Below are 21,883 nucleotides of genomic sequence, written 5' to 3'. Positions count from 1 at the left end.
ATAATGATCAGTGCGGATGTGAAAAGTACGTCCCCATAAATATGGCTGCTAGTGTTGGACCGCCTTGGCCAACCCAATCAACTCGCGTTCATATGCAGCCAATTTTTGATAACGAGAGGCCAACAGTCTACTGAAATAAGCAATGGGGTGGGAGTTCTGATGCAACACGGCCCCAGTGCCCCCACCAGAAGCATCACATTCTATCACAAACAAGTCATCAAAATTTGGAAGTTGTAACACCGGTGTAGATGCAAGAGCATTCTTGAGTGCGTCAAATGCCATGGAAGCCTCCTCGTTCCAGTGGAAGGAATTCTTTTTAAGGAGGTTTGTCAAAGGTGCTGCCAACGGACCAAAACTCCAAATAAATTTCCGGTAATAGCCTGCCAAACCCAAAAATCTGCGTACTGCTGATCAAGACTGAGGCTGTGGCCACTCACTAATGGCCTGAATCTTCTCGGAATCAACAGCGACCCCCTCATGGGAAATAATGTGGCCCAGGTAAGCAACATGAGATGCCCCAAAGGAGCATTTGGACTTCTTCAAATATAATTGGTGTGCTCGCAATAAATCATCTCGAGATTTGCTATATATGAGTATATCATAAAAAAAAAAAACAAGTACGAATTTTCGAAGGTAAGAGCTAAATACCTCATTCATCAGTGCCTGGAAAGTAGAAGGAGCATTTGATAGCCCAAAAGGCATGACCACAAATTCAAAGTGGTCGTGATGTGTTCGGAACACCGTCTTTTCAATATCTGATGGATGCATGCGAATCTGATGATACCCAGACTGTAAGTCTAATTTTGTGAAGACCCACGATCCATGTAGCTTATCGAGGAGCTCCTCCACCACCCGAATGGAAAATTTGTTTTTCACTGTCAACGCGTTCAACTCACGATAATCAACACAAAAGTGCCAAGTCCCATCATGTTTCTTCACGAGCAGAACTAGTGAAGAGAAGGGGGACCTACTACTGCAAATAAGGCCCTGTTGTAGCATCGCCTGACATTGTCTTTCAATCTCTTCTTTCTGAAGGTGAGGGTACCAATACGGAATAACAACTACCACATCTGACCCTGGTTTCAAACATATACGGTGATCACACTGTCTGAGTGGGGGGAGCCCTGTAGGCTCACAGAAAAGGTCAGAGAACTCATCAAAAAGACCATCAATACTGCCTGCTGAATTATCCGGGGCAATCAGAGAATGAATGTGCTGTTGTGTTTCTGTCTGACTTCCTTGTAGGAGCACTTGGCTGCCACGTAGGACAAAACTCATTGTCAATGCAGAAAAGTCCCACAAAATGGGTCCCAACGTTTGTAACCATTTGATTCCCAACACCATATCAAAACCAGCCAGAGGAATAACAAAAAACTCAGCATGAAACAAAGTAGTGCCAATAGTAAAATTTACCGCCTTGTTGATTCCGTAGTTAGGAACCTTCTCCCCATTGGCCACTGAGATTGTGGCTGTCGGATGGGGAAGAATCTATAACTGCAGGTGTCGGGCCGCCGTCAAACTAAGAAAATTTTGGGTGCTCCCCGATGTTATGGTCCTGGGGTTAAGTACCTATGTCTTCCGCTCCTAACAGGCCGGTCTTTTGGGTAGTATTGGCTTCGTGGGATACAGGGGTGGGGAAAACCCCCTCTGATGTGAACGATTATGGGTCGCCGCCATCTGATGTCCCGGTTGAAATAGTCATCGGAATATTTTCCTTTTGTAGATTTGGATGGGGTTCCACTCGCCATGAGTCATGTTGGTGTGCATCGGCTGGGGAACATGACGCCGTGTCTGAGTTTTCCAGGCGGTGGTCTATTTTCTTGTCCGAGACTGCTTCTCAAGAGAAGGCCTCTCGATACTCTGTTGATAGCCAATACTTCACCCAAGAGGCACGCCATTTCTGTATCTCTTCCACTGCAATGCCTGTTGCAGCCATTTCTTCGATTTGTCTGTGCATCGACAACCATGGGTCTTCGTGGCACATCGTGTTCCCGCTCTGATACCAAGATGTTAAGCCCCAAATCTAACACGCGATGAAGACGATGAATAGGGAGGAGTGTTGTGATGTTTTGAGCCTTCGGAGGGAGCTCAACCCTGCACCTCAAAGGGAGAATCCGACCTAGACCTCAAAGGGGAGAATCTGACCTGATTACAACTAATTAATTCAATGCTTACTTCTTCATTCATCTCACGTCCCTATATAGGGAGTTAGGGAAAATATGCCAAAGGCCATAAGTTCAACAAATTACAAATAAACCCTGATGCATAGAAATTACAAATAAACCCCTAATGAATAGAAATTAAAAATACACCCCTAATGAATAGAAATTATAAATAAACCCCTAATGAATCCATAACATTACTCCCCTCCTGGAGAATGAGCTTGCCCCCAAGCTCGAATGTAGGATGGTGTATCGTGCCGAAGGTTGGCTGTATGTAAAGTGGCGGCCACAGTATCAATGTCAGCGCGTTGGACTAAATTTTTTATTTATTTTTTATTAACCTCATCACTGCAATTCTCGCTTATGTCAGTATCATGCAATGCAGAGGTTCCAAAACCAGGTTTGGTGGTAAACAGAGTCTACTACCTCTGCAATTTCTTTATTCAGGCCAGCACTGGATCTAATAACAGGCCACAGAACCTGGGGAGGGTGCTGGATCTGACCTGTTGACAAATCCATGGCCATATCAGCAATAAAGTGATCCTCGATTCCATCACTCCAGTGACTGTCATCACATTCCAGCCAGTACGTTTGGACATCTGAACAGCCTTAATGCTCTCTGTCACTGAGCCAATATGGTTGACCTTCAACAGAAGAGTAGTGCACGCCTTGTCCTGGATTGCTTTCTCCACACTCTTTGAGTTAGTAAGAAGAAAATGATGTCCAACACTCTGAACTTGCTCCCTAATCCCCTTTGTTAGCTTGTTGTAATGTTCCCAATCAGCCTTAGCAATTCGATCCGCAATATACACAAGTGGGTAGTAGGCCACAAAGGACTTGTAGACAGTCTTTAAGCTGTCTCCTGAAATTTTTTGGGAGCTATCATGGTTTGCCTCTTTGAAATTCAAATCATATGACTTATCCTCATGGTCAGAGAACTCAGATGCAGTGACATCCATGCCAATCACCACCTGGCCAGCACTTTTGGTTAATTCAATGACAATATGCCCATTTTCTTTAATTCGCTGCTCGTCAAATTCAAAAAGTTCACCTTCCCCTTCTAAGTAAAATGGAGACTCCGGAATTAAGCAACACTCCACATGTCGGCTTGCCAAAGTAGCATACATAGCTATAAATCCACTGTGACGACCCATAAGTTTCACAATTTTCCTCTTCGTTGCAGGTAGTGCTGGATAAACTTCCATGGGAGTTGCAGCACATGTGCAAAAGAACCTATCAGACTTTTCTCCCTCCTTGCCTGTGCAGGAATGCTTCCAAGCTCACGTGCTGCACAATTGCTATAACCATCCACCTTGAATTGCACTCCTTCGATCCACTTGCCAACTAGTAAAGATGCGTCCCCCAAACGTTCAACATATTGAGTCTGCTGGATCCATGTTAGCTGTAGAATCATGCAAACTTTTTCAAGAACCAGGATGACAGTTTTAGAATCATCTGCCTGCATCCACAGGAAGAAAAGTGGCATTATCTCCACTCCCAATAGACACTCACAACGGATTTTTCCCGCCAACCCACCTTCTGGACATCTATACAATATGTCGGATAATTCTCGGAAGGCCCTTTCTGAAGACGCCAGTGTAGCACAATAGAGGCAGAAGTCCCTTATTGCACTTTGGAGCAAGCTGTCAATGTTTTTAGCAATCAATGAGGAGTCTTGCTGGGGGAGGAGAGATTCTAGCACTGATTGACGTGAAAAATTTGGACTTTCTGGCACATTGATACTGGTCTTTGAAAGGGATTTTTTTAATAGATCATCTGGAGAGAAATTGAAAACCCCACTTCGCAAGTGGTGCGTCTCATCATGGGTCAAGATCGCATGAACCTTAGTGCGATAGCCACCTATGTCAGGTCCAAACATAATGCTGTATGGAGGCTCTCCTCCAAAGTTTTTTTGATCCACATCCCTGCTTAACAACTGCATGTAGGCAGCACAATCCAGCTGCTGCTCATGGTTGACAGAAAATTGAACATCACCATTGCTGTTCCCATAAATAAACAGTTTTGGAACATGTGATTGAACACACTGCCCTGCTTGAGTGGCTAGCAAAACACATGTCAACATCTGATCTCTTGGTATTCGCACATGATCAACCCGCAGTATATCATTATCCATGGTATGGTAAGCTCCATTTCCAAATTGCATCCTCATATCACCCAGGACTGTAACACCTGAGTCCACTAGGCCCACGAGTTCCCGATCGAAGATTTGAGCTCTAACTTGCATGATTTTGGGCGACTTTTGCCCAGTAATTGCATGCAAAGAAATTTCTAGTGGTGCTTCCTCTATCATATCCTCTGTCACCTCGATATCATCATCTTCAACCGTATCAATTAAAAACAATCTTTTGCACTGATGACCAACCCGATATGGTTCATCACAGTTGTAACACAGATTTTTGGACCGCCTCTCCATCATCTCAGCACTTGTCAATTTCTTTATGTACTGAGGTGGATGACTGCTCAATTTCGTATCCCCTAGTAAAGTGGTGCTCGGCTAGGTGGAGGAAGTGCTCCTCTCCCCTGACCATGTGGGTCGTCTGTGCAAGGCCTTATGCTGCAGTTCTAATGCACGGCCTACATTCATCGTGTGTGATAATGTAATCGGTGCATAGAGCTCCACCTCAAGCTTTAACGCCTCTGTCAGGCCTGCTGTAAATAATGCCACTTGCTGGTCCACTCGTACCATCCCTTTTGCTCGTGCTAAATTTTCCTGGAACAGTTTCTGATATTGCTCCACGGAACCAGTTTGTAACAGAACCAAATTACCCAAGGGATTCCAGTACGCCGGAGGACCAAAACGAAGAGAGCATAAATTCTTAAATTCTTCCCACTCCACAACTGGTCTATCCGCCTCAACTTGCTGATACCAGAGTTGTGCTTCTCCAAGTAAGTGGAAAACAGTCATCCCCACTTTAACATACGCTGGTACTCGTTGATGGGAAAAAAACATTTTGCAGTGATATAGCCGTACCAAAGGGTCTTTTGACCCATTATAAGTGGGAAATTTGAGTTTAGTGTACCTAGGTACTGTGCCTCCTCCCTGGTGGAAGGGTCCCCCCAGGATGAATGGCCCTTGCTGGCTAGGTACAGTGCCTTTCCCCTGGTTGAAGGGTCCCCTCGGGATGAAGGGTCCTTGCTGGCCAGAGAAACTTGTGCGCATCATAAACTCATCTCCCCCTCTGTTATAACAATGGTCCCCTCCTCTTTGCTCTGGAGTTGTGTTCCTTCCAGTAGTCAGACCAGTCTCCATGTTGTCCATTCTTCCATTCAAGGTCTCCATACCGATATCAACCTTAGAGAACCTCTCCTCCAATTCAGCAAATATTTTCTCATTATCTGCATTGCCTTTGAGGATAGCTTCAAGCAATTCATGGCTACTGATATCTGTCGGGTTACCCTACTCTTATACCAAGTTGTTATGGTCCCTAGCCATGGATCTAGTAAATCGGCGAGTCAAATAAGGATCCAGCACTGTTAGAGGGTTTCTGTTAGGATCGTCACGTGCCATGGATCTTGTCACCCTCCTCTCTTCTCTTCCTTCCATTGCCTTGCTTGACGTTGAAATAGACTGATGGAATGGTGAAGACAGAATTTCAGAAAAGGAATTTCAGAAAGGAATTGGGGAAAAATGGGAGAGAGCTTGAAGGAGCTCTCGACCTATTTATCTAATTTAATCTAAGCTAGAGTAGACTCAATTGCTACCTTTCATTACCCTAGTCATCCCCTTAAATATGGTTGAGGACGCCCAATAAACTTTAGAGCCCTTGGGTCAATGGTTCAAACCAATAAATGCTAAACCAACCCAAACCAAATTCAATTACATGGAAATTGAAAATCACATTAATTAATTCCTACGCCTGCTGGTAACTCGTGATGCTATAGAGTCCATAACATCACCCCACTCCTGGAGAAAGAGCTTGTCCTCAAGCTCGAAGGAAGGATATAGAAGTCGAAATGCTGATAACGGCTCCCATGTGGTGTCACTGGGGTCGGCATCTGCCCACTGGACGAGAATTTCCCAATCGCCTTGAATGTGGCGTGCTTTCAAAACCTGAACTGGAGTGGAACTCATGTAGTGGCGGCAGTGGAGTGTGCAGTTGGGGTGAGTCACCCTGGACTGGCTTCAATTGGGAAACGTGAAATACATTATGTATCTTTGCCTCTGTTGGTAGTTGCAAGCGGTATGCCATGGGGCCAATTTTGTCCAACACCTTAAATGGACCATAATATTTTGGAGACAACTTATGGCACTTGGAGACAGTCAGGGACAGCTGGCGGTAGTGTTGAAGCTTTAACCGCACATAATCTATGGGGAAATAAAATACCTCTCGGTGCTTCTTATCATAATAGAGCTTCATAGAGTGCTGGGCCTCCTGGAGATGAGTACATACCTTAGTGAGCATAGCGTCTCTTTCAGCTAACGCTTGGTCCAAAGTGACGACTTTGGATGCCCCAGGTTCATATGGTAACAGACGAGGTGGATCTCTGCCATAAACTACCCTGAAAGGAGTAGTTCCCAGTGCAGTGTGGTAAGAGGTGTTATAGCAAAACTCTGCCCATGAAAGCCATCTCATCCACCGTCTAGGTGCGTCCCCCACAAAACAACGAAGATACATTTCAATCGTACAATTGACGACCTCTGTTTGTTCGTCCGTTTGTAGATGATTGTTAAGCACCTAGCCAATACTACCCAAAAGACCGGCCTTTGCGCGCAACGCAGCGGTTGGCACTGGCCCAACCGCAGCATCGCAATAGCGGCGCGACCTACCAGTATTTAAATCCAGCCTCTGCGCCGTTGCCGGGATTCGAACTCGTGACCGAGCGCTAGCTCTGATACTAAATGTTAAGCACCTAGCCAATACTACCCAAAAGACCGGCCCGTTAGGAGCATAAGACATAGGTACTTAACCCTAGGACCATAACAATGATATGAAAACGAAAATGCCAATTAGGTGCCCTATAATTTGAATAATTCCTTCCAAAAGATACTGGTAAAAATGGCATCCCTGTCACTGATAATGGATGTGGGAATTCCATGTAATCGAACAATGTTGTCCATAAATAACTGAGCGACCTGAGCAGCAGTATATGGATGCGCCAAAGCAATGAAGTGACCATATTTTGAAAAATCGATCAACCACGACGAATATCACTGATTTACAGGATGAAATGGGAAGGCCATCAATGAAGTCCATTGAAATGTTGGACCATATTTGAGACGGTAGTTGCAGAGGTTGCAGTAGGCCGGTAGGACTTAAAGATTCGGCTTTGTTTCATTGACAAATCTGACAAGCAGCTACATAATCAGCAATTGTGCTCTTCATGCCCTTCCAATAAAATTCCCGACTGATTCGGAAATATGTTTTCTGTAGACCCTCATGTGTGCTATCATGGATAGAAGACAGGATGGTGTGAAGAAATGGGGACATATGATGCATAAAAATCCTATTTTTGTAGAGTATAAGATGATCTTGAATCGTCCAATGAGGAGTTGTTGTCCCCTGTTGAATATCCTGATATAATGACATGAGTTCCGGATATTGATGTATTTCCTCACGAATAGAATCCAGCAAAAGTGAACGTGGGTTACTGATAGCATAAACTTGTGTTTCTGAAATATCCTGACGTGACAAAGCATCAGCCCCCAAATTCGAACTACCTGGCTTATAGTGAACAGTAAAATCGAAGCCCATGAGTTTAGTTAACCAATGCTGCTATGGGGATGTGGTGAGGCGTTGTTCAAGAAGATACTTGAGGCTACAATGATCTATACGAATGAGAAATGGTCATCCCCATAGATAAGGTCGCCAATATTGGACAACCTTGGCTAACCCAATCAATTCCCTCTCATATGCAGCTAATTTATGGTGGTATTGTCCCAACTGATGGCTGAAATAAGCAATGGGGTGTCCCAATTTTTGTAACACTACTCCTATACTCCCTCAGATGTATCACATTCCACCACAAAGTCCTCATTAAAATCCGGTAATTGTAGTACTGGCGCTGAGGCTAAGGCCTCCTTTAACAGCTGAAAGGCCTGATCCGCTGAAGAAGACCAGTGGAAGGCATGTTTTTTAAGAAGGTTGTTGAGTGGTGCTGCTATCTGGCCATAAGATTTGATAAATTTTCTATAATATCCCACTAGGCCCAAAAATCCCCTTAATGTTGTGATGGAGGTGGGAATCGGCCAATCTGTTACTGCTTGTATCTTGCTCTGGTCAACTTTCACGCCCACAGCTGAAATGACGTGGCCCAAATATGCCACCTCGGAAGTACCCATAGAACATTTGGATTTATTCAAAACCAAATGATGAAAGCGTAGAATGGTAAATACCTGATGGAGGTGTTGGAGATGTTCGACCCAATTTTTATTGTAGACCAAAATGTCATAAAAAAATACTAACACATAGTTGCGCAGAAGCGAGGAAAATACCTCATTCATGAGGGCCTGAAAGGTGGAGGGTTCATTGGAGAGACCGAAGGGCATGTCGAGGAACTCAAAATGACCGTGATGCGTGCAAAACGCAGTCTTCTCCACATCTACCGGGTGAACTCATATTTGATGATAGCCCGATTTCAAATCTAACTTGGTAAAAATCGTAGCACCATGTAACTCATCCAGCAACTCGTCCATGACTGGAATGGGGAACTTGTCTTTAAGTTTTTTCAAATTGAGTTGCCTATAGTCAACACAAAACCTCCATGATTTATCCTTTTTGCGTACCAGTAACACCGGTGAGGAGAAGGGAGACCGACTGGGCTGGATCACTCCTTGAGCGAGCATATATTCATGCACTGTCTTTCTATTTCATCTTTCTGTATATGTGTGTAACGATAATGCTGCACTACTACTGGATTAGTTCCCAACTTTAAACGAATGCGGTGTTCACAGTGACGCACTGGTGGTAGACCCGTAGTGTCATTAAATAAATCTGCAAATGTTGTACGTAAAGGAGCTAACTGACCACCACCAGTGGTCTGAAGCTGTAAAGTGTGAAGTGCGTTAGGGACCTGTGCTACAATACTTTGTAATGTAAGCTGGCCCTGTGGTGCTGTAAATGTCATAGTCTGAGCCTGAAAGTCCCATAATATAGGGCCTAATAACTGAAGCCATTTGACCCCGAGCACCAAATCAAATCCGGCCAAAGGAATGACCATTAAGTCCGCCTAAAATGAATGTCCCTCAATGGTGAAAGGGGTGTTTGCACATAACCCCACACTTGCAATTTTAGCCCCATTGGCCACTGAAACCGAGAGACCCCTTTTTTGTTGAATTTCCAATCCCAATTGTTGCACTGCTGGTTCACTGATAAAATTATGTGTGCTGCCCGAATCAACTAAAGCAAGCAACATGAGGTGGTGTAACTTGGCCTTTACCTGCATGGTATTAGAACTATGCAGGCCATGCATGGCATAGAGGGAGAGCTCTGGTTTTTGTTGTACCTCTTCAACAAATTCATTTTTAGGAAGCTCTTCTGAATCTTCTTCCCAAAGTTCAATACTAAATAAATGTTTACAAGTATGTCCTGGAAGGAATTGTTCATCACAATTAAAACATAGGCCCTTGGCCTTTCTAGCCTCCATTTCTTGTTTAGTCAAAAATTTACGTGGAAGAGTGTGGGAAGGCACACTTGTAGATTGGTCTGAGGAGCCAAAACGTGGACCAGATGCAGTACCCTGTATTCTGTTGTTCCAAAATGGTTTTCAGTGTAAGGATTCTTTTAGAACTCTTTGTTTGTGTTCCACAGCTCTAGCATAATTCATTGCTGAGTCCAAATCTGTCAAACCAAGTAATTCCACGTCCAATCTAACCGCCTCAGTCAATCCAACATTAAGAATCTAAACATATAGGTGAGGAGGAACAAATTCACTGGCTCGGGCCAACCTTTCTTGGAACATTTTTTGGTACACTTCTAAGGTGCCAGTCTGTTTAAAGTTAATCAATTCCCCCCCTGGGTTGCTGCTAGCTGGAGGTCCAAACCTCATCTGGCAAGCATGTTTAAAGTGTAGCCAGTCCTGAGTGGAATGGACATTTCGGCAGTGATGGAACCACATGAGCGCTTCATCGAGCAGGTGGTAGGCAGCCAGTGTAACCTTGTCCATATCCACCGTTTGTTGATGATAGAAAAATTGTTCACATTGCGCGAACCAAAGTAAATGATCTTTAGAGCCATCATATGTAGGAAAGTTGAGTTTAAAGTACCTTGAAACAGTGGTTGGTCCTTGTGTGTGAGTAGCCATGGGAACAGGTTGTTGGTGCAGTGGTGGGTTTGGTGGTGGCGTGAAATGTGGGTGATGTACTGGTTGTGGTTGAAAGTTGGTGGCTGGTGGTGGCGTTGGTGATTGAATTGCAACAAGTTGGTGGATGACTATTTGGAGAGATGATTCCAGCGTGTGCAATGTATTATGGATGTTAGAAATTCCGGTACCTTGAAGAGTGAATCATTGTTGAAATTCTGAAAGTACTTGACGTATGTCCTCTAGAGAAGAGGACTCACCGAGGTTGGACTTGTTTGATACCACGTTGTCAGGATCCTCACGTGCCATGGAACTTGTCACCCTCCTCTCTTCTCTTCCTTCCATTGCCTTGCTTGACATTGAGATAGACTGATGGAATGGTGAAGACAGAATTTTGGAAAAGGAATTTCGGAAAGGAATTAGGGAAAAACGGGAGAGAGCTTGAAGGAGCCCTCGACCTATTTATCTAATTTAATCTAAGCTAGAGTAGACTCAATTGCTACCTTTCATTACCCTACTTGTGCCCTTAAATAGGGTTGAGGACGCCCATTACACTTTAGACCTCTTGGGTCAATGGTTCAAACCAATAAATGTTAAACCAACCCAAACCAAATTCAATTACATGGAAATTGAAAATCACATTAATTAATTCCTACGCCTGCTGGTAACTTGATATGCTATAGAGTCCATAACAGTTTCTTAACACGTTTTTGTGAAAAGAAACTCTCTTTTGCTTCCCTCACACATTATAATTGAAAAGGAGTTTCCTTTCTCAATTATAGATGCACCAATTCAATCAAGAGACTGTTTAAGGATCCAATTATGAAATCCCACTTTATACCTAACGTTAATGAGTAGGGTTTCTGAATTCATGCAACTACCAATGCTATATGTAAAGAGGGCAATCTATAGCTCTTCTAAATTCAGAAAAGATAGATAAAAATATCTCTTTAAGACCTCCTTCAATCAGCAACTCGAAAACCCCTTTCTTAATGCTAAGGCTCACGCAAAACCTCCTTCCCTCACTGTTGGTTCGTGGAAGACATGGATAACTATTGCAGCTTGGAAGAGAAGGCTGATTCCTCTTCCTTTTCCTTCCAAGATCTCCTCAAAGACTCCCCAATGGATGCAGCAAACCACCAAGGGTAGTTCACGCCAAGAACCCTAGGATAGGGAACCTAGCAATAACCTAATTACTCTATTTTACTCTAAATCCGAACTTACCTTATTTCTTATTCCTTACCCTTTAAATAGGGTCATTCATGCCAAGATAGGTTAGGGTTAGGTTTATAAATCCCAACTATACCCCTACCTTCAAGTCTTATTACATAATCAATCAAATTAGAAATTAAAAACAACATAAGTACTAAAAGTAAAATTAGATGGCTTGGTGAGTCATTGTCTCCTCCACTGAGTGACTCGGTGTGCTATTGATTCCATACCACATTTCTAGAAAACCCAAAAAATATTCCTTTCACATTGTAGACAGAAAAACTGGAACTCCGTCAAAATTGGAGTAACCACTCTGTGGCTCTGCTTCATGGAACAATCCCAATGCCAATGGAGAGGTATTTTGTAAAACATTGAAGGGCTGGAGAAATGAGAAGACTAAATTTGGAGAAATTTGTCTCAAAAGCTTACCCCAAAATTCATTGAAGTCAGGTTCCTGCTGTGCTGCCAAGACTGAGAGTGAGATTGAGAGTGAGAAGTGTTGTCCAGAAGCCAAAGCCCACCAGACTTTTATCTGATGGAGCATCACCCTTTTTCGTTGGGGCTTCTCCGTTTTGAGATTTTTTGTCTCCTTCTCAGAGAGGAACTTTTTTCGAGACAGAGGTAGTTCGGATTTTTGTCATCTCCTTTTTGCAGAGACATTTTTCTTCCCGTGAGAAGGTGTTGGTGGAGGTCGAACCCAAATCAGCCCTTACTGATGACTTGTTGGTAGAATAACCCTCTGATTTTGGCATTTCTAGGTCCCTGATGTTTGATTTCCATTTCTAGGATTTTTGCTCTGGACTTCCTTTGAATTTTTCTGACTCATGGCCTTTCTTCCCGTCTGAGACAGCATCTGCTCGAGACTTTTGCTCCACAATTTTTCTCTATGTGGCCTGGGCAAAATACTTCTCGACTGCGGCCCCTTCACGCATTGCTGCCATTCCCCTTTTGAGTATGTGGAGTTTCTTGTTATGAATTGGGAATTGTTCCAACTGCTACATTATTTGAGCAAACCTTTTCTCATTTTCTACCTGTGCCTCTGCATGCACATTCATCCCTCTGATCAGCAACTTTCTTAACTCACCATTGCTGGCATCCCCCATGTTACGTAGCTCATATATTAGTTGTTATGGTCTTGGATCTCACACGGTGATTCGTAGGGAAGAAGAAGAAAAGAGAAGAATCAAGCCGAAGGGAAACTTGAATACCCTAGGTTCTTTAAGGAGAACGCACACCCCTGAGGTCATTGAGGAGAACTCTTAAATCCTATTTAACCTAAAAATCAATACTTATTTTTCCTCATTACTCTTACCCCTTAAATAGGGTTTACCCTTACAAGGTTCAAGATAAAATATTATAAAAATGCCCTTATCACCTATTAATTCTTTAACTGAAATAAAATAAAGTAAAGTAAAGAAAATAAATAATTAGACTCTAAATAACATAGCAATGTTATTGTGTGCATAACAAAACGATGCAAAACCAGTGAGTACTTCTTTGGCTACTCACTTTAAGCTATATAAGGAGCAATCACCTTCTATAGAGCAGGAGCGAGCCTAGATGTCCAATGTGCCTTAAGATTCTGCTATTGGTAGTCTCATGTATGCCATGGTGTGCAGTAGACCAAACATAGCTCATGTAGTGGAAGTTGTGAGCAGATATATAAGTAATCCGATTAAACAACATTGGGAAGTAGTGAAGGGGATTTTTAGGTATTTGAGTGGCACTGCAGATAGATGTCATATTCTGACATGAGAACTAGGTTAATTATAATAGAATAACCTTTATAATTGTGTTATAGGTGGTTATTTATCGATTTTCAAATGAAATTAGCATTTATTGAATTTGGCATTAATCACTGTCGACATTGCATATTTTTCTCTCCTGAATTATATTTCATTGTTTTTAAGGTTTATTTCTTCCTGAAATACTTTTTATAGATTCAATTATGGAATTTCAGGAGAATTTTGGTGGAGAAGGAGATATTTACAAAAATGCCCTTAGTGAAATGGAGGTGATTTTTAGGTCAAATTATTTTAAAATAAAGAAGAGGGTATTAAACGGAAGGAGAGTGTCGAACGAGGGGGAGGACAGCGTCAAGAGAAAACAGAGATCAAAACAGAGGAGTTGGGACCGGAAACAAGGAAGGATCCGAGAGGAGTTCCCCACAGTCGTTCGCTGAGCCACTGTCTTTCGCCTCGCCACCGTCATCCACCGCCGTCCAGCAATCGAGAACAAACCCGAGGAAAACTCGAGAGAGTCTCCGTCGAGGTGAGTTCGACAGTTGTCGCTCGCCAGGCCGAGAAGAGATCCGAGAGGGCTTCTCCGGTGCCACTTTCGCTTTTCAACTATCCTCCGGCGTCCATTACATATTTTCGACCAGTCCCGGAGCTATTTCGACCAGTCCTGGAGCTATTCCGACTCCAACCGAGACTCAAGAGAGCCGGTTAGAGAACGTCAGCTCTGTTTCATTCTTCGCCAGACGTTACCTCCGTCCGTCGGCTTCCAACCTTCGTCGCCGGCGTCGTCTCTACCTTCGGCCACTCACTCTTGCCAACCCAAAGCCATTGATTTCGGGAAATTGCAGCACCCGTGAGAACGAGTTGCTGCCCGAGAGAGAGGAAGGTGAAGGGGAGTAATTCGTCATTTTTTAATTTAATTTTTTATATAGTTTGAACTTAGGTTTTGAATGTTTATTGAATCTGATTTGATAATTAATGTTTATGGAATATTTGTTTTTCGGATATTTGATTAAATTAGCTAATTAGGGTAGAATTATAATTGAGGTTGGATTTTGGTATTTTAATCTGATTTCTGTCTTTCACTCTATGCGCCCGAGAGGGGCTAGACGCAAGGATTGAGAAATCAGATCCGTGGTTACGTGGCACTCGAGAGGCACGAATCACCGTATAATCCAAAGTTGACGTTTCTTGTTGTGTAGGTAGTTAACTAGATGATTGCTTGATAATTTAGGATATAATTAGTGTTTAGTTAATATTAATTCATCATATTTGGTTAGGCTAGTTGACTGAAGAATACACAAAATTCAGTCCTCCCTGTGGATATGACCCTTGCTTCCCGCTACATTACATGAACGATGCGTACGCTTGCGAGGTATTAAAGCCGATGTAACTAAATTCTACATCAAGTTTTTGGCGCCGTTGCCGGGGAGGCACGTATTAAGTGTATTTCTTTGTTCTCCATAGTCTTAGGTTAGATTTATTTTTATTTTATTTTATTTTTATTATTATTATTATTATTTTTTTTTTTTGGCTTTCATAATTTTAGCTTGGTGATTTTTTATGGAATTATTTTTATTTCTTCTAGTTAGTTCATATTTTTAGTAGTGAGTTTGTTAGCTTAATTTGATAGTTCGTTTTGTTTCTTTTTGTGTTTTTATGCATGGGCGCCGCTCCCTAGGTGGACCATTAGCTCCCTTTGTTGAAGAGGTAGAACATATTTGTAGGAAAACACCCGAAGTCAAGTTAGGAGCTACCATGGCCAATCAGGGTGAACCATTACAGTTACCTGCAGCAGGTGACCGTAGAGCCCTGAGGGATTATTCTATCCCATCCCACTTCACATCACCTTCTTGCATTATATTGCCACCCACTACTGCCGCCAGTTATGAGTTGAAACCGGGTGTGATTCAACTCCTCCCTACATTCTATGGGTTGGAGAAGGAGGACCCATATTACCACATCAAGGAATTCTTAGATGTTTGTGCAACTTTTAAATTCTAGAATTTCTCAGATGACTCTATCCGGTTAAGACTTTTTCCATTTTCACTTAAGGTTAACGCCAAGTCTTGGCTTAATTCCTTGGAGGTGGGCAGCATTACTTCATGGGACACATTAGTGACAAAATTCTTATCCAAGTACTTTCCCATTCAGAGAACTATAGCCCTCAGGAGAGAAATCTCCAACCTTATGCAGCAGGAGGGTGAACACTTTTATGAGGCTTGGGAGAAATGGAAGGATTTGATCCGTAGGTGTCCGCATCATGGGTTTGAGAAATGGCATTTAGTGCAATACTTTTATCAAGAACTTACACCCCAGGTTAGATCCATGGTAGATGCAACGAGTGGTGGGATTTTGATGGGTAAGAGTGCTAGTGAGGCATGGGACTTCTTTGAAACGTTGAGTGATCAATCTCAGTAATGGGGTCCGTCATTTAATGTTGATAGGAGATCCCACGAAGCCAAAAGAGGGGGTTTCTACGAGGTTAGTGAAACACCCATGCTCATGGCCAAGATTGAGGGGTTGACTAGAAAAATTGATGCCCTTATGGTGTCCAAGAGTTCACCTGCTCCTAACCCATCTACTGTCTGTGCCATATGCTCTGGTTCATCTCATCCCACACAAATGTGTCCATCTAGTTCATCCTACCCAGAGCTCATTGAGGACTTGAATGCAGTCCAGAATTTTCATAGACCAAACTGGAACGATCCTTTTTCAGAAACATATAATCCGGGTTGGGCTAGGCACCCAAATTTCTCATGGTCCAAGGGCCCATAGGTTGGGGGTCCTCCAGGCTTTACTCAACCCCAAGCTCCGCGCCCACACTTCACTCAACAGCCATTGATTCCACAAAAACCTTCACTTGAGGATACACTTCAATTATTCATGCAGAATACACAGTCCTCCATTGCTAAAATTGAAATGCAAGTGAGTCAGTTGGCCAGCCACATGAGTGAATATGCACAAAATAGACTCCCGAGTCAAACCATTCCTAACCCCAAAAGCACACATGAGAGTGGGTTGAATTACAAACCCCACCATGAGCAAGCCAAAGCCATAACCACCCTTAGGAGTGGTCGTGAGTTGAACAATGGGGTAGGGACCACTAAGTCTAAGGAGTCAAAGGATGACAATGGGGACACATCATTGGGTGGAGAACCTCCAAGTTCTCCACCAACAACCAAGTAGATCCCTAACCAAGTCCCACTAGCTCCTTATCCACAGAGGTTATCGGGCCCACCTAAGAAAGGAGATAGCATGCATGAAGCGTTGGAACTGTTTAGTAAGGTTCACATTAACATTCCACTTCTTGATGCTATTAGGCAAATCCCTGCCTATGCCCGATTTTTGAAAGACCTTTGTACACAGAAGAGAAAACAACATGTTAACAAAAAGGTCTTTCTTACTGAGAATGTAAGCTCAATTCTTAAGCACAACACTCCTCCTAAAGTTAAAGATCCTGGATGTCCCACAATTTCATATGTCATTGGTGAACATACCATCCAGAGAGCTCTTCTTGACTTGGGAGCAAGTGTGAATTTGCTTCCTTTCTTTGTGTACCAGAAATTAGGTTTGGGGGAATTGAAGCCTACTCCCATCACACTTTAACTAGCTGACCATTCTGTCAAGATACCACGAGGAATATTTGAAGATGTTTTGATAAAAGAGGACAAATTTTTGTTCCCGGTTGATTTCATTGTTCTTGATACAAAACCAGTAGTCAATGTGACCAACCAAATTCCTATCATCCTAGGACGTCCCTTCTTAGCCACATCTAATGCTATCATACATTGTAAAAGTGGTGAGTTGGAGTTGTCTTTTGGAAATTTTAAGGTCTCATTGAATGTATTTAATGTCGGGCACCACCCACTTGAGTCTGATGATCTGAGTCCTGCATTTAAGATAGAAACTGTTATGCTTGATGACGAATCCACTCTTGAATCTTTTGAGTCTTGCATAACATCTTTAGACATGGACTATTTTGATGAGGAAACATATTTTCGAGAGGTTAATTCTTTACTCAATTCTGTACCTCTGTTGGAGGAAGCTTATGAGGTTATCACAACCGATCATCCACAGGATCTTCCTCTTGACTTGGACAAACCTCTTGAAACTTCCAAACTAGATCTTAAGCCACTTCCTCCCACGTTGAAGTATGCATTCTTGGGGCCCATGAACTCATTACCAGTCATTATTTCCTCTGATTTGAGTACTGAGCAAGAGGAACAATTGACTGAAGTTTTACAAGCACACAGAGAGGCATTGGGGTGGACTCTTGATGCCTTAAAAGGGATTAGCCCCTCCATATGCATGCATCGTATTCATTTGGAGGAGGGGACTAAAGCCTCACGTGAGATGCAACGTAGGTTAAATCCCCATATGCTGGAGGTTGTGAGAGAAGAAGTCATCAGGTTGCTTGTGATAGGAATCATTTACCCTATTTCCGATAGTACCTGGGTGAGTCCAATTCAAGTTGTCCCTAAGAGAGGGGGGATAACGATAATGAAAAATGAGAGTGGTGAATTGATTCCCACAAGAACTACCACCAAGTGGCGTGTCTGCATTGACTATAGAAAACTTAATTCCGCCACTAGGAAGGATCACTTCCCACTACCTTTCATTGATCAGGTACTAGAGCGATTGGTTGGCCACAATTTTTATTGCTTCTTAGATGGATACTCCGGCTACAATCAAATTCCCATTGCTCCAGAAGACCAGGAAAAGACCACATTCACGTGTCCGTTTGGCACCTATGCTTACAGACGCATGCCTTTTGGTTTATGCAATGCGCCCGCCACTTTCCAATGGTGGATGATGAGTATCTTTTCTGACATGATTGGTGAATTTTTAGAGGTCTTTATGGATGACTTTTCTGTGTTTGGCTCTAGTTTTGATACATGTCTGCACAATCTTTCACTCCTATTGTCCCGTTGCATTAAGTCCAATTTATTCTTGAATTGGGAGAAATGCCACTTCATGGTGAAAGAAGGAATTTTTTTAGGACATGTAGTGTCTGAGAGGGGTGTAGAAGTGGACAAAGCCAAGGTTGACCTAATTGCCAATCTGCCACCACCTACTTCTGTGAATCGCAATTCTAAAGCACGAGCTATATTCATAGCGCTGGATAAGTCAACAGGTGCATAGAGCTCCACCTCAAGCTTTAAGGCCTCCGTCAGTCCTGCTGTAAATAGCGCAACTTGCTGATCCACTTGTACCATACTGCTGGCTCGTGCTAATTTTTCCTGGAATAATTTTTGATATTGCTCCACGGCCCCAGTTTGGCGTAGTAAAACCAAATCTCCCAAAGGGTTACTATAAGCCGGAGGACCAAAACGGAGAGAACACGGTCGCTTAAATTCATCCCAATCTACCACCTCGCTATCAACCTCAACTAGCTGGTACCAAAGTTGTGCTTCCCCTAGTAAGTGGAAAACAACTACATTGACTCGGTCATAGGTTGGGACTCGCTGATGGCTAAAATTTTTTTCGCATCGATACAACCATATCAAAGGGTCTTCTGACCCATTATAAGTAGGGAATTCCATTTTAGTATACCTCGGAACAGTGCCTCCCCCCTGGTAGAAGTGTCCCCCCGGAATGAGGGGTCCTTGCTGTCCTAAGAAACTCGTGCGCCTCGGAAATTCATCTCCCCCTCTGCTATACGAATGGTCCCCTCCTCTCTGATCTGGAATGAGGGGTACAGTCCCTCCCCCCTGGTTGAGGTGTCCCCCTGGAATGAAGGGTCCTTGCTGACCCGAGAAACTCGTGTGTCTAGTAAACTCATCTCCCCCTCTGATATGCGAATGGTCTCCCGGAATTGGGTTTTTGCCAGTGCTCAGACCAGTCTCCATGTTATCCATCCTTCCTTTCAAGGTTTCCAAACTAAGAGTGAATTTTTCCTCCAATGCAGCAAATTTCTTGCCAGTAGTTAGACCATTCTCCATGCTATCCATCCTTCCCTTCAAGGTCTCCATATCGATATCAATTTTTGAGAACTCTCTAGGACAGTATCAAATTTTCTTTCAAGCAATTCAAAGTATTCATTTGTGCTTCTCTCTGCCGGGTTACCCTGCTCTGATACCAAGTTGTTATAGGCTCCTTTGAGAGGATCATCATGATCATCTGGAACAATTTTTGATATTGCTCCACGGCCCCAGTTTGGCGTAGTAAAACCAAATCTCCCAAAGGGTTACTGTAAGCCGGAGGACCAAAACGGAGAGAACGCAGTCTCTTAAATTCATCCCAATCGACCACCTCGCTATCAACCTCAACTAGCTGGTACCAAAGTTGTGCTTCCCCTAATAAGTGGAAAACAACTACGTTGACTCGGTCATAGGTTGGGACTCGCTGATGGCTAAAAATTTTTTCGCATCGATACAACCATATCAAAGGAAGGATGGATATTGTCCTAGAGAGGTTCTCAAAAATTGATATCGATATGGAGACCTTAAAGGGAAGGATGGATAGCATGGAGAATGGTCTAACTACTGGCAAGAAATTTTCTACATTAGAGGAGAAGTTCACTCTCAGTTTGAAAACTTTGAAAGGAAGGATGGATAGCATGGAGACTGGTCTAAGCACTGGCAAGAACCCAATTCCGGGAGACCATTCCAAGATCAGAGGGGGAGATGAGTTTACTAGACACACGAGTTTCTCGGGTCAGCAAGGACCCTTCATTCCGGGGGGACACCTCAACCATGGGGGAGGGATTGTACCCCTCATTCCAGATCAGAGCGGAGGGGACCATTCGTATAACAGAGGGGGAGATGAATTTCCGAGGCGCACGAGTTTCTCAGGACAGCAAGGACCCTTATTCCAGGGGGACACTTCTACCAGGGGGGAGGCACTGTTCCGAGGTATACTAAAATGGAATTCCCTACTTATAATGGGTCAGAAGACCCTTTGATATGGTTGTATCGATGCGAAAAAATTTTTAGCCATCAGCGAGTCCCAACCTATGACCGAGTCAACGTAGTTGTTTTCCACTTACTAGGGGAAGCACAACTTTGGTACCAGCTAGTTGAGGTTGATAGCGTGGTGGTAGATTGGGATGAATTTAAGCGACTGTGTTCTCTCCGTTTTGGTCCTCCGGCTTACAGTAACCCTTTGGGAGATTTGGTTTTACTACGCCAAACTGGGGCTGTGGAGCAATATCAAAAATTATTCCAGGAAAAATTAGCACGAGCCAGCAGTATGGTACAAGTGGATCAGCAAGTTGCGCTATTTACAGCAGGACTGACGGAGGCCTTAATGCTTGAGGTGGAGCTCTATGCACCTGTTGACTTATCCAGCGCTATGAATATAGCTCGTGCTTTAGAATTGTGACAACAGGCACAACACAGACGACCTCCAGAGTCAGGGGAGCGCATTCCTCCGAGAAACAACCCGGGTATTACTTTGATAGGGGATCTGAGATCTAGTCATCCTACAACTCCTTATATAAAAAAATTGACAAGTGCTGAGATGGCAGAACGGCGGGCTAAGAATCTATGTTATAACTGTGATGAACCATATTGGGTTGGGCATCAGTGCAAAAGATTGTTTTTGATTGATAAGGTTGAAGATGAGGATATCGAGGTGACAGAGGATATGATTGAGGAAGAACCACCGGACATCTCCCTGCATGCCATTACTGGGCAGCAATCGGCATCAACTACGCAAAATGGGAGCGGATCGACAACTTTCACCAGGTCTACCCAGCTTCCGAGCTTGAGGTCAAGCTCGATCTCCAAGGGGGGACAGATGTTATGGACTCAATAAGACTGAGTCATCTACTTTACTTTTATTATTTATGTTGCTTTTAATTTCGAATTTTATTGATTTGTAATAAGACTTAAAGGTAGGGGTAGAATTGGGTTTAATAACCCTAACCTATGTTGATGTTAATTACCCTATTTAAGGGGTAAGGATGGAGAAATAAAGCAAGTTCGGAATTTGCATAAACTAGGGTAATTTAGGTTCTTTCTAGGCTCTCTATTCTAGGGTCCTTGGCTTGAACTCTCTTGGGGGCTTTCTGCATCCATTGGGGAGTCTTTGAGGAGATCTTGGAAGGAAAAGGAAGAGGAATTACCTTTCTCTTCTGAGCTGCAAGAGAAGATCATCTCTTTCACAAAAATTCCAGAAAAGGAGAGGTTTTGACGTGAGTCTACCCAGGAAGGAGGACGGGTGCTTGTTGCTTGTTGGGAGTTCCGAATTCTGGGCAGAGGAGTTCCGAATTTTGGGCTTAAGAGGAGTTCCGAATCTGAGCTGAGGAGGAGTTCCGAATTCTGGGCAGATGAGTTCCGAATTTTGTGCTGAGGAGGAGTTCCGAATTCTGGACAGAGGAGTTCTGAATTTTGGGCTGAAGAGGAGTTCCGAATCTGAGATGTTATGGACTCAATAAGACTGAGTCATCTACTTTACTTTTATTATTTATGTTGCTTTTAATTTCGAATTTTATTGATTTGTAATAAGACTTAAAGGTAGGGGTAGAATTGGGTTTAATAACCCTAACCTATGTTGATGTTAATT

General features: G+C 43.2%; 1 non-coding gene and 1 pseudogene across 1 annotated transcript; both read right to left on the bottom strand.

Annotated features, from left to right (window-relative positions):
- Positions 1 to 2,534: 2,534 nt before the first annotated feature.
- Positions 2,535 to 3,289, bottom strand: LOC137954898 (enolase-like; annotated as a pseudogene).
- A 12,246-nt stretch (positions 3,290 to 15,535) lies between these two features.
- Positions 15,536 to 15,642, bottom strand: LOC137957431 (small nucleolar RNA R71). The gene has a single exon (XR_011113398.1). It is a non-coding gene; the product is annotated as a small nucleolar RNA R71 (small nucleolar RNA).
- Positions 15,643 to 21,883: the final 6,241 nt, after the last annotated feature.

The sequence above is a fragment of the Aristolochia californica genome, unplaced genomic scaffold (assembly GCF_029961685.1).
Source record: "Aristolochia californica isolate CCGP_79_NKW_82.1479 unplaced genomic scaffold, dmAriCali1.0.hap1 SCAF_2, whole genome shotgun sequence".
Classification (NCBI taxonomy): Eukaryota; Viridiplantae; Streptophyta; class Magnoliopsida; order Piperales; family Aristolochiaceae; genus Aristolochia; species Aristolochia californica.
Note: the sequence above shows the minus strand (reverse complement) of the source record. Positions and strands in the feature narration are given on the sequence as shown.